Source organism: Elephas maximus, chromosome 10 (assembly GCF_024166365.1).
Source record: "Elephas maximus indicus isolate mEleMax1 chromosome 10, mEleMax1 primary haplotype, whole genome shotgun sequence".
NCBI classification, from domain to species: Eukaryota; Metazoa; Chordata; class Mammalia; order Proboscidea; family Elephantidae; genus Elephas; species Elephas maximus.
Genome location: NC_064828.1, coordinates 19,108,148 through 19,133,074, shown reverse-complemented (window position 1 = coordinate 19,133,074; position 24,927 = coordinate 19,108,148).

Genomic DNA, 24,927 nt, shown 5'->3' with positions numbered 1-24,927 from the left:
GAACAAATCTGTCTTGTAAGAAGTACAACTGGAATGCTCCTTAGAAGCAAGAATGCCGAGACTGTCTCACATGCTTTGGACATGTTATCAGGAGAGATCAGTTCCTGGAGAAGGACATCATGCTTGGTAAAGTAGAGGATCATTGAAAAAGAGGAAGCCCTTAAACGAGATGGATTGACACAGTGGCTGCAACAATGAGCTCAAGAATAGCAACAATTGTGAGGATGGTCCAGGACCAAGGGCGCTGTTTTGTTCTTTTGTGCATGGGATCGCTATGAGTCAGAAAGGACTCCACGGCACCTAACAACAACAACAACAACTACTCTACCAAGCATGATGTCCTTCTCCAGAGACCAGTACCTTTTGATTTTATGTCCAAATTATGTGAGATAAGGCCTCGCCATCCTCACTTCTAGTCACATTCTGGTTGTACTTCTTCCAAGATAGATCTGTTTGTTCTTTTGGTAGTCTATGGTATGTGCAGTATTCTTCATCAACACCATAATTCAAAGGCATTGATTCTTCTTTGATCTTCCTTAGTCATTGTGCAGCTTTCACATGCATATTAGATGACTGAAAACATCATGGCTTAAGTCAGGGGCACCTTTTAGTTCTTAAAGAGACATCTTTGCTTTTTAACACTTTAAAGAGATCTTTTGCAGCAGATTTGCCCAGTGCAATGCATCATTTGATTTCTTTACTGCTGTTTCCATGGGCGTTGATTATAGATCCAAATAAAATGAAATCCTTGACAGCTTCAAACTTTTCTCCATTTATCATGATGTTACTTACTGGTCCAATTGTGAGGATTTTTGTTTTCTTTATGTTAAAGTGTAATCCATACTGAAGGCTGTGGTCTTTTGTCTTCATCAGTAAGTACTTCAAGTCCTCTTTACTTTCAGCAAGCAAGGTTGTGTCATCTGCATATCACAGGCTGTTAATGAGTCTTTCTCCAATCCTGATGCCATGTTCTTCTTCATATAGTCCAGCTTCTCAGATTATTTGTTCAGCATACAGATTGAATAAGTATGGTGAAACGATACAACCTTGACTCATAGCTTTCCTGACTTTAAACCATGTAAAAACAAAAACCCAGTGCCGTTGAGTTGATTCCAACTCACAGCAACCCTATAGGACAGAGTAGAACTGCCCCATAGAGTTTCTAAGGAGCGCCTGGAGGATTTGAACTGCCGATCCTTTGGATAGCAGCCGTAGCACTTAAGCACTACGCCACCAGGGTTTCCTTAAACCATGTAATATCCCCTTATTCTGTTTGAAAGACTGCCTTTTGGTCTAAGTACAGATTTGTCATGAGCACAGTTAAGTGTTCCAGAATTCCCATTCTTTGCAATGTTATCTATAATTCGTTATGATCCACACAGTTGAATGCCTTTGCATAGTCAATAAAACACAGGTAAACATCTTTCAGGTGTTCTCTGCTTTCAGCCATGATCCATCTGACATTAGCAATGACATCCCTCATTCCATGTCCTCTTCTGAATTAGGCTTGAATTTCTGGAAGTTCCCTGTTGACGTATTGGTGCAAATGTCTTTGAATGATCTTTAGCAAAATTTTACTTGTGTGTGATTTTAATGATATCGTTTGATAATTTCTGTGTTCTAATGGATCACCTTTCTTTGGAATAGGCATTAATACGGATCTCTTCCAGTTGGATGGCCAAGTAACTGTCTCCCAAAATTCTTAATTCAGGTGAGTGAGCACTTCCAGCTCTATATCTGTTTGTTGAAACACCTCAACTGATATTCTGTAAATTCCTAGAACCTGCTTTTCTCCCGTGGCTTTAATGCAGCTTGGTACCATTGGTTCTTGATCATATGCTACCTCTTGAAATGTTTGAATGTCAACCAATTCTTTTTGGTACGGTGGCTCTGTGAATTCCTTCCATCTTCTTTTGATGCTTCCTGCATCATTTAGTATCTTCTCCACGGGAAATTGCAACATGCAGATTGAATTTTTTCTTCAGTTCTTTGAGCTTGAAAAATGCTGAGCGTGTTCTTCCCTTGTGGTTTTCTATGTCCAGGTTTTTGCACATTTCATTATAATGCATTGTTTTCTTGAGCTGCCCTTTGAAATCTTCTGTTCAGGTCTTTTACTTCATCATTTCTTTCTTTCGCTTTAGCTACTCTATGTTTAAGAGCAAGTTTCAGAGTCTGTTCTAACCATTTTGGTCTTTTCTTTCTTTCCTGTCTTTTTAATACCCTTTTGCTTTCTTCATGTATTATGTCCTCGATGTCATTCCACCACTCTTCTGGTCTTCGGTCAGTAGTGTTCAATGCATCACATCTGTTCTTGAGATGGTCTCTAAATTCAGTTAAAAAAAAATTGGGATATACTTAAGTTTGTACTTTGGTTTTCATGTATTTGTTCTCATTTTCTTCAACTTCAACTTGCGTATAAGCAATTGATGGTCTGTTCCACAGTTGGCCCCTGGCCTTGTTCTGACTGATGATATTGAGCTTTTTCACAGTCTCTTTCCACAGATGTAGTCAATATGATTCCTATGTATTTCATCTGGTGAGGTCCATGTGTATAGTTGATGTTTACATTGTTGAAAAAAGGGTATTTGCAATGAAGAAGTCGTTGATGTTGCAAAATTCTATCATGCCATCTCCAGCATCATTTCAATCACCAAGGCCATATTTTCCAACTGCTGATCCTTCTTTTTTGTTTCCAACTTTTGCATTCCAATCGCCAGCAATTACCAATGCATCTTGATTACATATTTGGTCAATTTCAGGCTGCAGAAGTTGGTAAAAATCTTCAATTTCTTCCTCTGATATTAGTATTTAGTGTGTAAATTTGAATAGTCATGTTAACTGGTCTTCCTTGTAGGTGTAGAGATACCCTATCACTGACAGCACTGTGTTTTAGAATAGATCTTGAAATGTTCTTTTTGACAATGAACGCAATGTCATTCCTCTTCAATTTGTCATTCCCGGCATAGCATACCATATGATTGTCCGATTCAAAATGGTTAATTTCATCTCACTAATGCCCAAGATATTGATGTTTATGAGTTCCATTTCATTTTTGACAACTTCCAATATTCCTAGATTCATATTTTGTACATTCCACATTCCTAGTAAAATGCTGAACAGAAGACTTCAAAGGGTGGCTTGAGAAGACAAAGTGAAGTGTTATAATAAAATGTGCAAAGACCTAGATTTAGAAAATCAAAAGGGAAGAACAGGCTTGACATTTCTCAAGCTGAAAGAACTAAAAAACAATTCAAACCTCGAGTTGCAACACTGAAGGATTCTATGGGAGAAATATTGAACTATGCAGGAAGTATCAAAAGAAGATGGAAGGAATATGCAGAATCACTTTACTGAAAAAATTGGTCGTTGTTCAACCTTTTCAGGAGGTAGCATAATATCAAGATTTGATAGTACTGAAAGAAGTCCAAGTTGCACTGAAGGCATTGGCGAAAAACAAGGCTCCAGGAATTGATGGACAACGAACTGGTTTCAACAAATGGATGCAGCATTGGAAGCACTCACTGGTCATTACCAAGAAATATGAAACACAGCTACCTGGCCAACCAGGTGGAAGAGATCCATATTTGTGTCCATTCCAAAGAAAGGTGATCCAACAGAATGTGGAAATTATTGAATAATATAATTATTATCACACACAAATAAAATTTTGCTGACGATCATTCAAAGGTGTTTGCACTTGTACATCGACAGGGAGCTTCCAGAAATTCAAGCTGAGATCAGAAGAGGATGTGGAACAATGGATATCATTGCTGATGCCAGATGGATCTTGGCTGAAAACAAAGAATACCAGAAAGATGTTTACCTGTATTTTATTGACTATATGAAGGCCTTCAACTGTGTGGATCATAACAAATTATGGATTACATTTGGAAGAATGGGAATCCCGGGATACTTAATTGTGCTCATGAGGAATCTGTACATAGTCCAAGAGGTAGCTGTTTGAACAACACAAGTGGATACTGCATGGTTTAAAATCAGGAAAGGTGTGCATCAGGGCTATATCCTTTCACCATACTTACTCAATCTGTATGCTGAACAAATAACCTGAGAAGCTGGACTATATGGAGAAAATCGTGGCATCAGGAGAAAGACTTAATAACAACCTGTGATATGCAGACGATACTACCTTGCTTGCTGAAAGTGAAGAAGATTTGAAGCACTTAGTGATAAAGATCAAAGACTACAACCTTCAGTATGGATTACACCTTAATATAAAGAAAAAAAAATCCTCACAACTGGACCAATAAGCCACATCATGATAAATGGAGAAAAGATTGAAGTTGTCAAGGATTTCATTTTAGTTAAACCCATAATCAATGCCCATGGAAGAGGCAGTAATCAAATGATGCATTGCATTGGACAAATCTGCTGCAAAAGACCTCTTTAAAGTGTTAAAAAGCAAAGATGTAGCTTTAAGGACAAAGGTGTGTCTGACCTTAGCCATGGTGTTTTCAATGGCTTCATATGCATGTGTAAGCTGGACAATAATTAAAGAAAACCAAAGAATTGATGTCTTTGTATTATGGTGTTGGTGAAGAATATTGAGTATACCATGGACTGCCAGAAGAATGAACAAGTCTGTCTTGGAAGAAGTGCAGCCAGAATGTTACTGAGAAGCAAATTCGGCAAGACTTTGTCTCACATACTTTGGACATGTTATTACGATCGACAGGTCCCTGGAGAAGGATATCATGCTTAGCAAAATAGAGAGACAGAGTAAAAGAGGAAGATCCTCAACAAAATGGACTGACACAGCCGCTGCAACAATGGGCTCAAATATATCAACAATTTTGAGGATGGCAAAGGACAGGGCAGTGTTTCATCCTGTTGTGCATAGGGTCATTATGAGTTGGAACTGTCTCAACAGCATCTAACAACAACATAGTATTCTAACATTTCTATTTTGTTCTTTTTAGTAGTTTTATATTTCATTGAAAATTTCACTTCCTTCACGTGCCAATTTTCACTAGATTGTATAACAATTTATGAGAGTTATTTTTTTAAATTTTTATTGTGCTTTAATGAAAGTTTACAAATCAAGTCAGTCTCTCACATAAAAATTTATACACACCTTGCTATATACTCCTAAGTGCTCTCCACATAATGAGACAGCACACTCCTTCCCTCCACTCTCTCTTTTCATGTTCATTTGGCCAGCTTCTGACCCCCTCTGCTCTCTCATCTCCCCTCCAGACAGGAGATGCCAACATAGCCTCATGTGTCTACATGATCCAAGAAGCTCATTCTTCACCAGTATCATTTTCTATCCCAAAGTCCAGTCCAATCCCTGTCTGAAGAGCTGGCTTTGGGAATGGTCCCTGTCTTGGGCAAATGGAAGGTCTGGGGACCATAACTTCCGGGGTCCTTCTAGTCTCAGTCAGACCATGAAGTCTGGTCTCTTTACAAGAATTTGGGGTCTGCTTCCCACTGCTCTCCTGCTCCCTCGGGGGCTCTCTGTTTCACCCCCTGTCAGGGCAGTCATCTGTTGTACCCAGACACCATCTAGCTCTTCTGGTCTCAGGCCTATGCAATCTCTGGTTTATGTGGTCCTTCCTGTCTCTTGGGCTCATGATTACCTTGTGTCTTTGATGTTCTTCATTCTCCTTTGCTCCAGGTGGGTTGAGACCAATTGATGCATCTTAGATGGACGCTTGCTAGTGTTTAAGACCACAGAAGCCCCTCTTCAAAGCGGGACACAGAATATTTTCTTAATAGATTTTATTATGCCAATTGACTTAGAAGTTCCCGGAATCCATGGTCCCAAAACCCCTGCCCCTGCTATGCTGGCCTTTGAAGCTTTCAGTTTATTCAGGAACCCTCTTTGCTTTTAGTTTAGTCCAGTTGTGTTGACCTCGCCTGTATTGTGTGTCGTCCTTCCCTTCACCGAAAATAATTGTTATCCACTATCTAAGCAGTGAAAACACCTCTCCCTCCCTCCATCCCTCCCCACTCTCGTAACCATCAAAGAATATTTTCTCCTCTGTTTAAACTATTTCTCCAGTCCTTATGATATTGGTCTTATACAGCATTTGACCTTTTGCAACTGAGTAATTTCACTCAGTGTAATGCCTTCCAGATTCCTCCATGTTATGAAATGTTTCACGGATTCATCATTCCCCTTTATCAGCACATAGTATTCCATTGTGTGACTATACCATAATTTATTTATCCATTCATCCGTTGATGGGCACCTTGGTTGTTTCCATCTTTTTCCTGTTGTAAACAGTGCTGCAATGAACATGGGTGTGCATATATCTCTTCATGTAAAGGCTCTTATTTCTCTAGGGTATATTCCAAGGAGAGGGATTGCTGGATCCTATGGTACTTCTATTTATAGCTTTTTAAGGAAGTGCCAAATCGATTTCCAAAGTGATTGTACCGTTTTATGTTCCCACCAGCAGAGTTTCAGTGTTCCAGTCTCTTTACAACCTCACAAAGATTTATTATTTTCTGTTTTTTGGATTAATGCCAGCCTTGTTGGAGTGAGAAGGAATCTCACTGTAGTTTTGATTTGCATTTCTCTAGTGGCTAATGATCTTGAGCATTTCCTCATATATCTGTTAGCTACCTGAATGTCTTCTTTAGTGAAGTGTCTGTTCATATCCTTTGCCCATTTTTTAACTGGGTTATTTGTCTTTCTGTAGTTGAGTTTTTGCAGTATCATGTAGATTTTAGAGATCTGACGCTGATTGGAAATGTAATAGCTAAAAACTTTTTCCGAGTCTGCAGGTAATCTTTTTACTCTTTTGGTGAAGTCTTTGGATGAGCATAGGTGCTTGATTTTTAGGAGCTCCCAGTTATCTAGTTTCTCTTCTGCATTGTCAGTAATGTTTTGTATACTGTTTATGCCATGTATTAGGGCTCCCTATTTTTTCTTCCATGATCTTTATTGTTTTAGATTTTATATTTAGGTCTTTGATCCATTTTGAGCTCTTTTTTGTGCATGGATTGAGGTATGGGTCTTGTTTCATTTTTTTGCAGGTGGATACCCTGTTATGCCAGCACCATTTGTTAAAGAGACTATCTTTTCCCTATTTAACTGACTTTGGGGCCTTTGTCAAATATCATCTGCTCATATGTGAATGGATTTATATCTGGATTCTCAATTCTGTTCTATTGGTCTATGTATTTGTTGTTGTACCAGTACCAGGCTGTTTTGACTACTGTGGCAGTACAATAGGTTCTAAAATCAGGTAGGGTGAGGCCTCACACTTTGTTCTTCTTTTTCAGTAATGGTTTACTTATCTGATACCTCTTTCCCTTCCATATAAAGTTGGTGATTTGTTTCTCCATCTCATTGAAATATGTCCTTGGCATTTGGATCAGAATTGCATTGTATCTATAGATCACTTTTGGTAGAATAGACATTTTTACAGTTTTAAGCCTTCCTGTCTATGAGCAAGGTATGTTTTCCCACTTATGTAGGTCTCTTTTGGTTTCTTGCAGTAATGTCTTGTTTTCTTTGTTCAGGCCTTTTACATCTCTGGTAAGATTTATTCCTAAGTATTTTATCTTCTTGGGGGCTACTGTGAATGGTATTGATTTAGTGATTTCCTCCTTGATGTTCTTTTTGTTGGTGTAGAGGAATCCAACTGATTTTTGTATGTTTATCTTGTGTGCCAATTCTCTGCTGAACTCTTCTGTTAGTTTCAATAGTTTTCTTGAGGATTCTTTAGGGTTTTCTGTGTATAAGGTCATGTCATCTGCAAATAGAGATACTTTTACTTCTTCCTTACCAATCTGGGTGCCCTTTATTTCTTTATCTAGCCTAATTGCTCTGGCTAGGACCTACAGCACAATGATGAATAAGAGTGGTGATAAAGGGAGAGGCAGAGCCAAGATGGCGGGATAGACAGACTCTTCCAGCGAGCCCTCTTTACAACAAAGACCCAAAAAAACAAGTGAAACTAGTATATTTGTGACAAACTGGGAGCCCTGTGCATCAAAAGCAAGCTTAGACAATGAATTGAGGGGCAGGGGGAGGAAGAGACCATTCAAAAGTGGAGAGGATTTACCAGACCTGAATTGCTGGGAGCCCTCAGGCACCATTCCCGGAGCAGCAGTGGAGGCGGTGGCGGGCTGGTACTAGCATTTGGCCACAGTTTCCTCAGGAAGAAGCAGCCAGCCGCACAGCCTACTTATACCTCTGGAACCTGAGAAGAATGGCGCTCTCGGAAAAGCTAAGTACTTGTGTATATTTTTTTGCACTCCCCCCCAACCCCAAGCTGGCATCAGCGGCTGAATCCCTGGGCCTGAGATAGACCTTGGTGAGCACCTAGAGCCATCCTCCTGGCCATGGGGAAAGAAAAAATTTGCAATTGGGGGAAAAAGATAATTTGCTAGCTCCATTAACTGGGGGAGCTCAGGACAGAAGTGGCTCCTGTCCAAGCATAAACTATCTGTGGATCTTGAGCACCCTTCCTTTCTGCATGGACCTGTGTGGGCTTATATCTGGAGAATAGGCCTTGTTGGCAAACCATTTCAGTTGTGCGGTGGAGAGGTGGGTGTTTGAGGTTTGACATTGCTTTGCCTATTAAACAAGGTCCTCACCTACCTACATCAGGGACCTAAGGACTGGTAGCTCCACTCAGGTCACCCAGCCACCCGTGACAGGGGTCCAAAGATAACTGGTACCTCCCAGAACTTACAACCAAAAACTTTGGGTGCCCATGGTCCCTCTGCAGAACCCACCCACCAGTACGCTCTAGAGAACAGAGACACGTTTTCCTTAGAGACACTTGGGGTCAGTTCTCAGACCCCTGCCTTGTTCAGAGTGTAACCCCCTGCTGCAATCAGATACTGGTATATCTGCCAATCACCCCTGTCCCTCTAAGACTGTAGGACAGAGCCTGTACCACACATTTGATGATCAGCTACCTGGAAACCTGAGATGAATTCATATAGGAAAACTGAATGGACTCCTAGACTGATATACCGGATAACAGCTCTAGTCAGCTGGGGACAGGACACCAGAGCTCCAAAGGCGAAAATAATCAAGCTAGCTCACTCAAGCAAGCCGTAGGGGCATACCAAAACAAAACAAAGCAAGCAGCTACGACACAGTAAACGAGCATAAACTAATACAAAGACTTCTAGGTGGCTTGGAGACAACAGTCAATATCAAGTCACATAAAGAAACAGACCAGGATCACCTCAACAGGCTCTCAAAACAAAGAATCCAGGCATCTTCTAGATGAAAGTGCATTCTTAGAATTACCAGATGCAGAATACAAAAGTTTAATACACAAAACCCTTCAAGACATCAGGAAGGAAATGAGGCAATATGCAGAACAAGCCAAGGAACGCACAGATAAAGCAACTGAAGAAATTAGAAAGATTATTCAGGAACATAATGAAAAGTTTAATAAGCTGGAAGAATCCATAGACAGACAGCAATCAGAAATTCAGAAGATTAACAATAAAATTACAGAATTAGACAACTCAATAGAAAGTCAGAGGAGCAGAATTGAGCAAAGAACCTAGAATTTCTGAACTCAAAGATAAATCACTTGGCACTAATATATTTGAAGAAAAATCAGATGAAAGAATTAAAAAAAATGAAGAAACCTTAAGAATCATGTGGGACTTTATCACGAGAAATAACCTGCGAGTGATCGGAGTACCAGAACAGGGAGGGATAACAGAAAATACAGAGAAAATTGTTGAAGATTTTTTGGCAGAAAACTTCCATGATATCATGAAAGATGAGAAGATATCTATCCAAGACGCTCATCGAACTCCACATAAGGTAGATGTTAAAAGAAAGTCACCAAGACATGTTGTAATCAAACTTGCCAAAACCAAAGATAAAGAGAGAATTATAAGAGCAGTGAGGGATAAATGAAAAGTCACCTACAAAGGAGAGCCAAGAAGAACAAGCTCGGATTGCTCGGCAGAAACCATGGAGGCAAGAAGGCAATGGGATGACATATTCAAAAAAATTGAAGGAAAAAAATTGCCTGCCAAGAATCATATATCCATCAAAACTGTCTCTTAAATATGAAGGTGAAATTAAGACATTTCCAGATAAACACAAGTTTAGGGAATTCGTAAAAACCAAACCAAAACTACAAGAAATACTAAAGGGAGTTCTTTGGTTAGAAGATCAATAATATCAGGCATCAACCCAAGACCAGAACACTGGGCAGAGCAACCAGAAGTCAACCCAGTCAGGGAAATAAAAAAAAAAAAAAAAAAAAAAACAAGATTATATATATATATATATAAAAAAGCTCAAAACAGGGTAACAGCGATGTTATTACACAAAAGAAGACAACAGTAAAATAATAAAGAGGGACTAAGAAATGTAATCATACACCTTCCATATGGAGAGGAAGATATGGCGATACAAAGAAATAAGAGTTAGTTTTAAATTTAGAAAAATAGGGATAAATAATAAGGTAATCACAAAGGAGACAAACTATCCTACTCATCAAAATAAAATAGAAGGGAAAAATACAGAATCAGCAGAAACAAAATCAACAACAAATATGAGGAAAGCAGAATTTATAAAGAAAATCTACTCAGCACATAAAATCAAGTGGGAAAAAAAAAACTGTCAACACACACAAAAAAACATCAAAATGATAGCACTAAATTCGTATCTATCCATAATTACCCTGAATGTAAATGGATTAATGCACCAATAAAGAGACAGAGAGTGGCAGAATGGATTAAAAAACAAGATCCATCTATATGCTGCCTACAAGAGACACACCTTAGACTTAGAGACACAAACAAACTAGAACTCAAAGGATGGAAAAAAAATATATGAAGCAAACAACAATCAAAAAAGAGCAGGAGTGGCAATATTAATTTCTGACAAAAAAGACTTTAAAGTTAAATCCACCACAAAGGATAAGGAAGGACAATATATAATGATTAAAGGGACAATACACCAAGAAGATAGAACCGTATAAAATATTTATGCACCCAATGACAGGGCTGCAAGATACATAAAACAAACTCTGTCGGAACTGAAAAGTGAGATAGACAGCTCCACAATAAGAGTAGGAGACTTCAACACACCACTTTCGGTGAGGGACAGGACATCCAGAAAGAAGCTCAATAAAGATACGGAAGATCTAAATGCCACAATCAACCAAATTGACCTCACAGACATATACAGAACACTCCACCCAACAGCAACCAACTATGCTTTCTTTTCTAGTGCACATGGAACATTCTCTAGAATAGACCACATATTAGGTCATAAAGCAAGCCTTAGCAGAATCCAAAACATTGAAATATTACAATGCATCGTCTCTGACCATAAGGCCATAAAAGTAGAAATCAATAACAGGAAAAGCAGAGAAAAGAAATCAAACACTTGGAAACTGAACAATACCCTGCTCAAAAAAGACTGGACTATAGAAGACATTAAGGATAAAAAGAAATTCATAGAATCCAGTGAGAATGAAAACACTTTGTGTCAGAACCTTTGGGACACAGCAAAAGCGGTGCTCAGAGGCCAATTTATATCAATAAATGCACACATCCAAATCGAAAAAAGGGCCAAAATCAAAGAATTATCCCTACAACTTGAACAAACAGTAAGAGAGCAACAAAAGAAACCCACAGGCACCAGAAGAAAACAAATAATAAAAATCAGAGCTGAACTAAATGAAATAGAAAACAGAAAAACAATTGAAAGAATTACCAAGACCAAAAGCGGTTTTTTTGAAAAAATCAACAAAATTCATAAACCACTGGCCAAACTGACAAAAGAAAGAGAGGAGAGGAAGCAAATAACCCGAATAAGAAATGAGAGGGGCGATATTACAACAGACCCAACTGAAATTAAAAGAATCATATCAGATTACCATGAAAAACTATATTCAAACAAATTTGAAAACGTAGAAGAAATGGATGAATTCCTAGAAACACACTACCTACCTAAACTAACACAAACAGAGGTAGAACAAATAAATAGACGCATAACAAAAGAAGAGATTGAAAAGGTAATCAAAAAACTCCCAACAAAAAAAAGCCCTGGTCCAGACGGCCTCACTGCAGAGTTCTATCAAAGTTTCAGAGAAGAGTTAACACCACTACTACTAAAGGTATTTCAGAGCATAGAAAAGGACAGAATACTACCAAACTCATTCTATGAAGCCACCATATCCCTGATACCAAAACCAGGTGAAGACACCACAAGAAAAGAAAATTATAGACCTATATCCCTCATGAATGTAGATATGCAAAAATCCTCGACAAAATTCTAGCCAATAGAATTCAACACCATATCAAAACAATTATTCACCAGGACCAAGTGGGATTCATACCAAGTATGCAGTGACGGTTCAACATTAGAAAAACAATTAATGTAATCCACCACATAAATAAAACAAAAGACAAGAATCACATGATTTTATCAATTGATGCAGAAAAGGCATTTGACAAAGTTCAACACTCATTCATGATAAAAACTCTCAGCAAAATAGGACTAGAAGGAAAATTTCTCAACATAATAAAGGGCACTTACACATAGCCAACAGCGAACATCACCCTAAATGGAGAGAGCCTGAAAACATTCCCACTGAGATCGGGAACCAGACAAGGATGCCCTTTATCACCACTCTTATTCAACATTGTGCTGGAAGTCCTAGCCAGAGCGATTAGGCTAGATAAAGAAATACAGGGCATCCAGATTGGCAAGGAAGAAGTAAAAGTGTCTGTATTTGCAGATGACATGATCTTATACACAGAAAACCCTAAGGAATCCTCCAGAAAACTACTGAAAGTAATAGAAGAGTTCAGCAGAGTATCGGGATACAAGATAAACATATAAAAATCAGTTGGATTCCTCTACACGAACAAGAAGAACATTGAAGAGGAAATCACCAAATCAAAACCATTTACAGGAGCCCCCAAGAAGATAAAATACTTAGGAATAAATCTTACCAGAGATGTAAAACTTATACAAAGAAAACCACAGGACACTTCTGCAAGAAACCAAAAGAGACTTGCTTAAGTGGAAGAACATACCTTGCTCATGGAGAGGAAGACTTAACATTACAAAAATATCTATTCTACCAAAAGCAATCTATGCATTTAATTTAATTACAATCCAAATCCCAACGACATTCTTTAATGGGATGGAGAAACAGATCACCAACTTCATATGGAAGGGAAAGAGGCCCCAGATAAATAAGGCATTACTGAAAAAGAAGAACAAAGTGGGAGGCCTTACTTTACCTGATTTTAGAGCCTATTATACCGCCAAAGCAGTCAAAACAGCCTGGTACTGGCACAACAACAGATACATGGACCAATGGAACAGAATTGAGAATCCAGACATAAATCCATCCACATATGAGCAGTTGATGTTTGACAAAGGCCCCGAAACAGTTAAATGGGGAAAAGACAGTCTTTTTAACAAATGGTGCTGGCATAACTTGATATCCAACTGCAAAAAAAATGAAACAAGACCCATACCTCACTCCATGGGCAAAAAATAACTCAAAATGGGTCAAAGAGCTAAATATAAAATCTAAAACAATAAAGATCATGGAAGAAAAAATAGAGACAACGTTAGGAGCCCTAATACATGGCATAAACAGTACACAAAACATTATTAAAAATGTAGAAGAAAAACTAGATAACTGGGAGCTTCTAAAAATCAAACACCTATGCTCATCCAACGACTTTTCACCAAAAGAGTAAAAAAGGCTACCTACAGACTCGGAAAAAGTTTTTAGCTATGACATTTCTGGTCAGCACCTGATTTCTAAAATCTACATGAGACTGCAAAAACTCAACTGCAAAAAGACAAATAACCCAATTAAAAATGGGCAAAAGATATGAATAGACTAAAGAAGACATTCAGGTAGCTAACAGATATATGAGGAAATGTTCACAATCATTAGCCATTAGAGAAATGCAGATCAAAACTACAATGAGATTTCATCCCACTCCAACAAGGCTGGCATTAATCCAAAAAACACAAAATAATAAATGTTGGAGAGGCTGTGGAGAGATTGGAACACTTATACACTGCTGGTGGGAATGTCAAATGATACAACCACTTTGGGAATTTGTTTGGCACTTCCTTAAAAAGCTAGAAATAGAAGTACCAGAGGATCCAGCAATCCCACACCTTGGAATATATCCTAGAGAAATAAGAGTCTTTACACAAACAGATACATGCCCACCCATGTTTATTGCAACACTGTTTACAATAGCAAAAACATGGAGGTAACCAAGGTGCCCATCAACAGATGAATGGATAAATAAATTATGGTATATTCACACAATGGAATACTACGCATCGATAAAGAACAGTGAGGAATCTGTGAAACATTTCATAACATGGAGAAACCTGAGTGAAATTAGTCAGTTGCCAAAGTGCAAATATTGTATAAGACCACTATTATAAGAACTTGAGAAATAGTTTAAACTGAGAAGAAAACATTCTTTTGTGGTTACTAGAGTGGGGAGGGAGGGAGAGTGGGAGAGAGGTATTCACTAATTAGATAGTAGATAAGAACTACTTCAGGTGAAGGGAAAGACAGCACACAATACAGGGTAGGTCAGCACAATTGGACTAAACCAAAAGCAAAGGAGTTTCCTAAATAAACTGAATCCTTTGAAGGCCAGCGTAGCAGGGGCAGGGGTCTGGGGACCATGGTTTCAGGGGACATCTAAGTCAATTGGCATAATAAAATCTATTAAGAAAACATTCTGCATTCCACTTTGAAGAGTGGCGTCTGGAGTATTAAACGCTAGCAAGCAGTCATCTAAGATGCATCAGTTGGTCTCAACCCACCTGAATCAAAGAGAATGAAGAACACCAAGGACACAAGGCAATTATTAGCCCAAGAAACAAAAAGGGCCACATGAACCAGTGACTACATCATCCTGAGACCAGAAGAACTAGATGGTGCCCGGCTATAACCGATGACTGCCCTGACAGGGAACACAACAGAGAACCCCTGAGGGAGCAGGAGAGCAGTGGGATGCAGACCCCAAATTCTCATAAGACCAGACTTAATGGTCTGACTGAGACTGGAAGGACCCTGTGGTCGCGACCCCCAGACCTTCTGCTGCCCCAGGACAGGAACCATTCCCGAATCCAACTCTTCAGACATGGATTGGACTGGACAATGGATTGGAGAGGAATGCTGGTGAGGAGTGAGCTTCTTGGATCAGGTGGACACTTGAGACTATGTTGGCATCTCTTGCCTGGAGGGGAGATGGGAGGGTGGAAGGGGTTAGAAGCTGGCAAAATGGACATGAAAAAAGAGAGTGCGGGGAGAGGGCGGGCTGTCTTATTAGGGGGAGAGTAAATGGGAGTGTGTAGCAAGGTGTATATGGGTTTTTGTGTGAGAGACTGAATTGATTTGGAAACTTTGTTTCACTTAAAGCACAATAAAAATGATTAAAAAAAAAAAAAAAAGAGTGGTGATAAACGGCATCCTTGACTGGTTCCCGATCTCAAGGGGAATGTTTTCAGAATGTCTCCATTTAGGATGATGTTGGCTATTAGCTTTGCATAAATGCCTGTTATTATGTTGAGGAATTTTCCTTCTATTCCTATTTTCCTGAGAGTTTTTATCATGAATGGGTGTTGAACTTTGTCAAATGCCTTTTCTGCATCGATTGATAAAATCATGTGGTTCTTGTCTTTTATTTATAAGATGGATTACATTAATTGTTTTCTACTGTTGGACTGTCCTTGTACACCTAGTATGAATCCCACTTGGTCATAATAATTGTGAATAATTGTTTTGATATGTTGTTGAGTTCTATTGGCTAGAATTTTGTTGAGGATTTTTTTCATCTAATTTCATGAGAGATATAGGTTTGTAATTTTTTTTTTTTGGTGGCATTTTTACCTGGTTTTGTTATCAGGGATATGGGGGCTTCATAGAATGAGTTTGGGAGTATTCCGTCCTTTTAATGCTCTGAAATATCTTTAATAACAGTGGTGTTAACTCTTCTCTGAATGTTTGATAGAACTCTGCAGTGAAGCCGTCTGCGTCAGGACTTTTTTTTGTTGGTTTAATCTCTTCTTTCGTTATGCCTCTATTTAGTTGTTCTACCTCTGCTTGTGTTAGTTTAGGTAGGTAGTGTGTTTCTAGGAATTCATCCATTTCTTCTAGGTTTTCAAATTTGTTTGAGTATAGTTTTTCACAGTAATCTGAAAAGATTCTTTTAATTTCAGTTGGGTCTGTTGTAATATCGCCTCTCTCATTTCTTATTCGGGTTATTTGCTTCCTCTCCTGTTTTTCTTTTGTCAGTTTGGCCAGTGGTTTATCAATTTTGTTGATTTTTTCAAAAAACCAGCTTTTGGTCTTGGTAATTCTTTCAATTGTTTTTCTGTTTTCGATTTCATTTAGTTCAGCTCTAATTTTTATTATTTGTTTTCTTCTGGTGCCTGTGGGTTTCTTTTGTTGTTCTCTTTCTATTTGTTCAAGATGTAGGGATAATTCTTTGATTTTAGCCCTTTCTTCTTTTTGGATGTGTGCATTTATTAACATAAATTGACCTCTGAGCACTGCTTTTGCTGTGTCCCAAAGGTTCTGATAGGAAGAGTTTTCATTCTCACTGGATTCTATGAGTTTCTCTATTCCATCCTTAATGTCTTCTATAACCCAGTCTTTTCTGAGCAGGGTATTGTTCAGTTTCCAAGTGTTTGATTTCTTTTCTCCGCTTTTTCTGTTGTTGATTTCTAATTTTATGGCCTTATGATCAGAGAAGATGGTTTCTAATATTTCAGTGTTTTGGATTCTGCTAAGGCTTGCTTTATGATCTAACATGTGGTCTATTGTAGAGAATGTTCCATGTGCACTAGAAAAGAAAGCATAGTTGGTTGCTGTGGGGTGGAGTGTTCTGTATATGTCTATGAGGTCAAGTTGGTTGATTGTGGCATTTAGATCTTCCGTGTCTTTATTGAGCTTTTCTCCGGATGTCCTGTCCTTCAGGGAAAGTGGTGTGTTGAAGTCTCCTACTCTTATTGTGGAGCTATCTCACTTTTCAGTGCTGATAGAGTTTGTTTTACGTATCTTGCAGCCCTGTCATTGAGTGCATAAATATTTAATGTGGTTATATTCTCCTGGTGTATTGTTCCTTTAATCATTATATAGTGTCCCTCCTTGTCCTTTGTTTTGGATTTAACTTTAAAGTCTATTTTCTCAGAAATTAATGCTGGCATTCCTGGTCTTTTTTGATTGTTGTTTGCTTGATACATATTTTTTTCCATCCTTTGAGTTTGAGTTTGTTTGTATTTCTAAGTCTAAAGTGTGTCTCTTGTAGGCAGCATATAGATGGATCATGTTTTTTTTAATCCATCCTGCCACTCTTTGTCTCCTTACTGGTGCATTTAGTCTGTTTACATTCAGAGTAATTATGGATAGGTATGAGTTCAGTGCTGTCATTTTGAAGTCTTTTTTTGTGTGTTGTTGACATTTTCTTTTTCCCCGTTAATTTTTTTGTGCTGAGTAGTTTATCTTTATACATTGTCTTTTCCTCTTATTTATTTTCACTGGTTTTATATCTGCTGAGTCTCTATTTTTTTCTTGTGTTTTATTTTGATGAGTAGGATAGTTAGTCATCTTTGTGGTTACCTTGGTATTTACCCCGATTTTTCTAAGTTTAAACCTAGCGTTTATTTCTTTATATCACCTTGTCTTCCTCTCCATATGAAAGATCTATGACTACATTTCTTAGTCCCTGTTTATTTTTTTAATGATGTCTTCTTTTACATAATAACATCACTGTTTCCCTGTTGTGTTTTTTTTTAATTTTTTTATCTTGATTTATTTTTGTGATTTCCCTGTCTGGTTTGATATCTGATTGCTCTCTCCAGTGTTCTAGTCTTGGGTTGATACCTGATTTTATTGATCTTCTAACCAGAGAACTCCCTTTAGTATTTCTTGTAGTTTTGGTTTGGTTTTTACAAATTTCCTAAACTTCTATTTATCTGGAAATGTCCTAATTTTGCCTTCATACTTGAGAGAAGTTTTGCTGGATTTATGATTCTTGGCTGGCAATTTTTTCCTTCAACTCTTTATATAAGTCATTCCATCGCCTTCTTGCCTTCATGTTTTCTGACGAATAGTCCAAATTTATTCTTATTGACTCTTCTTTGTAAGTGACTTTTCATTTATCCCTAGCTGCTCTTAAAATTCTCTCTTTATCTTTGGTTTTGGCAAATTTGATTATAATATGTCTTGGTGACTCTCTCTTAAAATCTACATTATGTAGAGTTTTATGAGCATCTTGGATAGGTATCTTCTCATTTTTCACAATATCATGGAAGTTTTCTGCCAACAAATCTTCAACAATTCTCTCTGTATTTTCTGTTATCCCTCCCTGTTCTGGTACTCCAATCACACGTAGGCTATTTCTCTTGATAGAGTCCTACATGATCCTTAAGGTTTCTTCATTTTTTAAAAATTCTTTTATCTGATATTTCTTCAAATATATTGGTGCCAAGTGCTTTATCTTCAAGCTTACTAATTCTGCCTTCCGCTTGATCAGTTCTTCTCTGATTTTTCTATTGAGTTGTCTAATTCTGTAATTTTATTGTTAATCTTCTGAATTTCTGATTGCTCTCTTTCTATGTATTTTTGCAGCTTACTAAATTTTTCATTATGTTCTTAAGAACCTTTTTAACGTCTTCAACTACTTCATTGGTGTGTTCCTTGGCTTGTTCTGTGTATTGCCTGATCTCCTTCCTAATCTCATTCCTGATGTCTTGAAGAGTTCAGTATATTAATATTTTGAATTCTGCCTCTGGTAATTCCAGGAAGCCACCTTCATCCAGAAGATCTGTTGACTCTTTGTTTTGAGAGCTTGTTGAGGTGATCATTGTCTGTCTCTTTATGTGACTTGATATTGACTGTTGCCTCCGAGCCATCTATAAGTTATTGTATTAGTTTATTTTATGTTTGCTTACTGTATCCTAGCTTATTGCTTTGTTTTATTTTGATATGCCTAAATGGGTTGCTTGAGTGAGCTAGCTTAATTATTTTCACCGTTGAAGCTCTGACTTCCTGTCACCAGATGATTACAGCTGTTATCAGCTATATCAGTCTAGGAGTCCATTTACTTTTTTTGTATGAATTCAGCTCAGGTGTCCAGGTGGCTGATCATCAAGTGTGGTACGAGCCCTGTCCTACAGTCTTAGGGGGCAGGGGTGATTGGTGTAGGTACCAGTATCTGGTTGCAGCCGGGGTCATTCTCTGAACAAGGCAGGGGGTTAAGAACTGACCCTGAGTGTCTGTGAGGAAAGCATGTCCATGTTCTCTTGAGGTGGGTGGGTTCTGTAGACAGACCATGGGTACCCAATGCTTTTGGTTATTAGGACTGGGAGGTACCAGTTATCCTTGGACCCCTTTCGTGGGTGGGTGGGTGACCCACGTGGAGCCACCAGTCCTCAGGCCCCTGATGTGGGTAGGTGAGGACCCTGTTCGATAGGCAAAGTGGTGTCAAATATCAAACACCCACCTCTTCACCGCACAGCTGAAACGGTTGCAGCCTGGCAACAAGGGCCTATTCTCCTGAAACAGGCCCACACAGGTCCATGCAGGGGGGAAAGGTATTCAAAGTCAATGGGCCATTTATGCCTGGGCAGGAGCCGCTTCTGCCCTGAGCTCCCCTGGTTAGTGGAGCAGGCAAATTTTCTTTTCCCCCAGTTGTAAATTTATTCCTACTCCAAGGCTGAGAGGATGGCTCCGGGCAGTCCACAGGGCCTATCTCAGGCCCAGGGAAATCAATAGCCTCTGAAGCTGGCTTGGGGGTGGGAGGGCGCTGTAAAATACAAGCAAGTACTTAGCTTTTGCCTAGAGCGCAGTTCTTCTCTGGTTCTGGAGGTGTGAGTAGGCTGTGCGGCTGGCTGCTTCTCCCTGAGGAAACTGTGGCCAAACATTACCACCAGCCCACCACAGCCACTCCCGGGAATGGTTCCTGAGGGATCCCAGAGATTCAGGCCTTGTAACTCCTCTCTGCTTCTGAACCGTGCCGCTCAGTCCATTGTCTAACTTTGCTTTTGATAATCAGGGCTCCTAGCTTATCATAAATATAATTGTTTTACGTGTTTTTTCAGATCTTTGTTGTAAGGGGGATCGAAGGAAGCATCTGGCTATTCTGGCATCTTGGCCCCGCCTCTTATGAGAGTTATTTTGAAGTTCTTTTCTGCTAAGTTCAAGATCTGGATCATCTGTCATCCTGTTTCTGTTTGTTGTCTGTTCTCATCCTCTTGGTCACATTTTTTTTTTTCTACATGTCTTAAGATTTTTACTCTATGGCAAAAAATTTGTGGAAAGAAAAGTAAAGGCTATCTGTAAAAGTAAGTTCCCTTTCTATTTCAGGTTACTAGGATGAGTGCCAAGTCAATTTAATCTATAGTTGAGCTGAACATGGCTTTGTGGTAGATTTAGTTATATTCAGTTAACCACTGGTTTCAAATACTTTGAGGGCTGTATCAGCACTTTCCTTTAATCAGGGTTTGGAATATGAGCACAAATAATTCTCTAGAGCTACTTCTATGCTTTAAAGCTTAACTCCCAGCTTTTTGAGCTACTGGGATGTTCCTTTTGCTCTTCAGATCAGCTCTGGTTTTCTGCACCCCAGGAGATCTCTCTCTAACCTGCTTTCTTGACCTCCTGGTGCACCACAAGGGATCTACCTGTCTCTTTTAGAAGCTTTCAGCCTTATAGTCAATAAAGATCCATTGACAATTCTATGTACCTTGAGGAAATCTTTTTCCTTCTCTCCTCCTCACGTATACCCACAGCCTTTTGTGTCCTCTGCCTTGTGCTTTGGTGAAGAGTTGGGTACCCCAAAGGATATTTGTCTTAGTTTTCTTTTCTTGCCCCCTACCTTTAGCTTGTTGCCCCCAAGCACTTTGTGTAAAAGAGCTAGAAAGAGTGTGTGTACATTCACTTTTTGACTAGGGTTCCTTGGCATTGTTACAGAAACCCACATGTAACTTATTAATAGTTTTGTAAAAGTCGAGCTTGCTTTTCCTTACCTCTGTCTATGACAAACTAGTTTCTCCCTCCTGCTATTCCTTAGCAACAAAAACAGCCGTGTGATTCTTTCTTAGAAAAAACTTGCCACTTTTAATTTGAATTCCCTTAGGGAATTTTTGGTTTGTTTTATAATTAGCTTTTTTATTTGTTTTATAACTATGATTTTAGTGCCTTTATCTGTTTCGATTTGGTTGTTAGAATGGCTGTACCAGTTTCCCGTTGTCGCTGTAACAAATTACCACAAACTCAGTGTCTTAAAACAAATACATTTATTGTCTTACAGTTCTGGAGATCAAATGTCTGAAATTAGTCTTACGGTGCTAAAACCACAGTGTTGCCAGGGCTACATTTCCTTGTGGAGGCTCTGCAGGAGAATCTGTTTCTTTGCTTTTTCAGCTTCTAGAGGCTACCTGCATTCCTTTGCTCATGGTCCTTCCTCCATTTTTAAAGTTTATCGCTCCAACCTTCGTTTTTGTTGTTAACGTCTCCTACTGCATGACTCTGAGCCTTCTGCCTTCTTTAAGGACCCTGTGATTATATCAGACCTGCGTGGATAATAGAGGATAATCTTCCCATTTTGAGACCCTTAACCGCATTGACAGAGTCCCCTTTGCCATGTAAGGTAGCATAGTCACAGATTTTGGGGATGAGGACGCAGGCATTTTTGGGTGCCATTTTTTAGCCTACTACAATGATCTATTGAAACCTTTATTTATTTATTTATTTTAGCAGAAAGAGGTCACAACCCCCATTTACAAAAATGTTTATTTTCTAAATTTCATGAAAAAAAATATTTCATAGGTAGTACAATAAAACAAATTCTTCATTGTGGTTTACAGCTAAGTGTCTTCTTTTCTATAGCAAAGTAAAGCAGGAAGCATTATTTAGTGGAAAGTACACCAGCTTGAGAATCAGGCTGCAATTTCCAGGCTCGACTACATTGGTATTGCTACTATCATCTTCTTTGACTTTCTGTTGGTTTGAACGGGGCTTATTATCTTTCACAGAATTGTTGCAATGATTGCATTCAATGCCATAGGTAAAGTTCTGATTACTAATAACAAGATAGGAGCTGAATAAACAAACGGTCATCCACTTTTATTTTCTCTTCCTTTCCCTAATGAATCAAATTAAAAGAAAGAGAATAGAAAACTAGAACTGCAAACATACACTGGCAAGACTGTCAAATTTGAGAGTTTCCCTTTGGAATACTTATCAGCCATTGTTTGTGGACTTTACCTTGGTGGAATTGAGGTTTGTCTTATTGATAGGTAAACACATAAAGGTCCAAAGATTCATATTCTCATCCTGTTGCTTTGCTTACTTACCTGAGATCTCTGGCAACCCAGTTCAGACTCAATATCCCTACATGATAGAAATAGGTCTTATGCCTCACTTGTCTGCCCTTTACTTATTTCCACAGTCTTTGGGCCCAGAAGAAGTATCTTCAAATAAAATCTTGTGTCATTGTCATCAGAGTTACTTGGCAATGGCTGGCAGAGTAATATCAGAAACTCCACATCCAAATCTTCCCTTTGTGGGCACTCTTACCTCTCATGAGAACCTCCTCAGCACAATTAGTCATTTCAGTACCCTATATTTTAGAACTATTCGTATGTCGTTTATAAATAGCCAGCACAGAAAAGTGTTTTGGTTTAATAACGCCCTCTGTTTTAGATGACACTAAGTACCCTGTTATTGCGGAGAAAATAAATAATAATATGTCTCATATAAAATGCCCAGTCCATTATTATTAGTTCATCCTATGGGATAGGGTGGAGAGAACGTGACATGTACGTAAAAGCGTGAGTGGTAATTATACTTTAAATTGTCCCATATTTAAAACAGAACCTTTATCAAAGAGAACATTTTCTGTATTTAGTTTATAACATCTCTTGGAAGTCTTTGCTATGTCCATTTCTACATTTCCAGTAATAAAAGCAACAGGAAAATACTGTGCAGCATCAATTTCTAAGCACAATTGAAATTGACATGTTGCTCGTACTGCCCTCGTTTCCTAAACAAAGTCCACACCCAGGAGCACAGCACTTGCAGCCACTCATTTGTCATGATGGGCAGGCTGCAGAACATAGATATAGCAATCTGCTTGGCTGACTCCTGCCACACGTTGGGAGTCACGGAATAGGTCTTGGCAGGTTGAAAGCTGTGCACCCACGCACTGCAGAACGTTGTGATTATAGCGGGTAGGTGGCTTGGGGGAACGGAGAACTTCAGAGAGGTGGGAGTCCAGCATAATGTGATGTATGAATTATTGGAGTTTGTGGGGACACACACTATAATTGTATACTTGGTGTAATGTCTGATTGTTGTGTCTTTCATACCCTCTGGAGGCCAGCCCCCCATGTAAGTGATAACCCACCAGAGCTTTTGTTGTGAGTGCAATTGAAATACTTGAAATGAATAGCAACTGATTAATTGGAGCAGGCTACATTTTTGGAAAACAAATCAAAGTGATTTGCATGAATCACAATTTGTTACCTAATACATTTTGAGGGCACAAATTACCTTTTTAAAGCCTAAGACACATACACACACAGTGGAACAAACAGAAATATAATAAACTGGGCTATAACTACGTAATTGACATTGAATACTGAATGCCAAAACTGACGTGAAACAAATGATTTTCCAATAAACTATTGAGGCAGAGCCACGGCTGATCTAAAATTTCAATTGAATATTATTTATAATACCAATAATTCTTCACAATTGTTAACCATGGTATGATGGGACAATTTGTTTTATATATTAGTTTGGGGGTTTTGTGTATTCCCAATTTGGGAACCAATTTGTAGTCACGTCCCAGAAGGTGTGATAAATAAACAGTAAGTCGGAGTGAAGGGCTTAGGTGGAGAAAAACTTGCAGAATGAAATCAGTTTTGCCTTCTTCTAGTTTTGAATAAAAACTGAACCAGTAAAAATATAGTTGACGCTAAGGACAAATATAATCATCATCGCCATAATCATATCTTTCTCTGGGTTTGATATCTGTAATACATTTTAAGAATAATTGTCCTTCATTATTTTTCTTACTCCTTATGATTTGTGGAAAACCTGGCAGTGTAGTGGTTAAGAACCGTGGCTGCTAACCAAAAGCCTGACAGTTGGAATTCACCGGGCAGTTCTACTCTGTCCTATTAGAGTCGCTATGAGTCCGAATTGACTCAATGACAACGGGTTTGGTTTTTGGTTTTTATTATTTGTATTATCCTTATTGTTAAAAACTAGACTATGCAAATGCGCCCACACATGCAAAAAACTAGCTTTCAACATTTAGAAGTAACCAACTTTTAATATTTAGATATTGTTCATTTTAGATTGGGTCTTAGGAAAATACATAAAACGCACTAAAGCCTATTACAAAATGAGATTGTGTCCTACATATTGCTTTATAATGTACTTTTTTTTTAACATAACAAAATACAGTAAATATTTTCACTATTCATTTAATCAAGCACTATCATTGTCATATTTTCACTGTAATAAACAAAATGTCGAAGAGCACATTTATAAAAAAACTAAACAAGCTTATTTGATGATTTTGTTGGGATAAATTCCTATAAGTGTAATTATTAAGTCAAAGTGTATGCCACTTGGAAGTTTTTGGTACATATTGCGAAATCACCTTCCAGAAAGCTTGTTATCAGAAACCAACCCTCAGTTTTATTAAGTCTCAAGATTCCTACCTACAAATGGAAATATTCTTCTTTATGTGTAGGGTACTTTCCTTCCATTTCTTCCCTCCCTCCTTTCTTACTTTCCTTTCTTCATTCCCCTCTTCCTTTTGATAAATGTAGTGCAAAACACTTCTTTATTTTTCTCAAGTGTATATGTTTCCCTTACTTAACAGAAATGTACTTAATTGAATGATGAATTTCAGTAATTTCTAACCTGGGCATTAATTCAT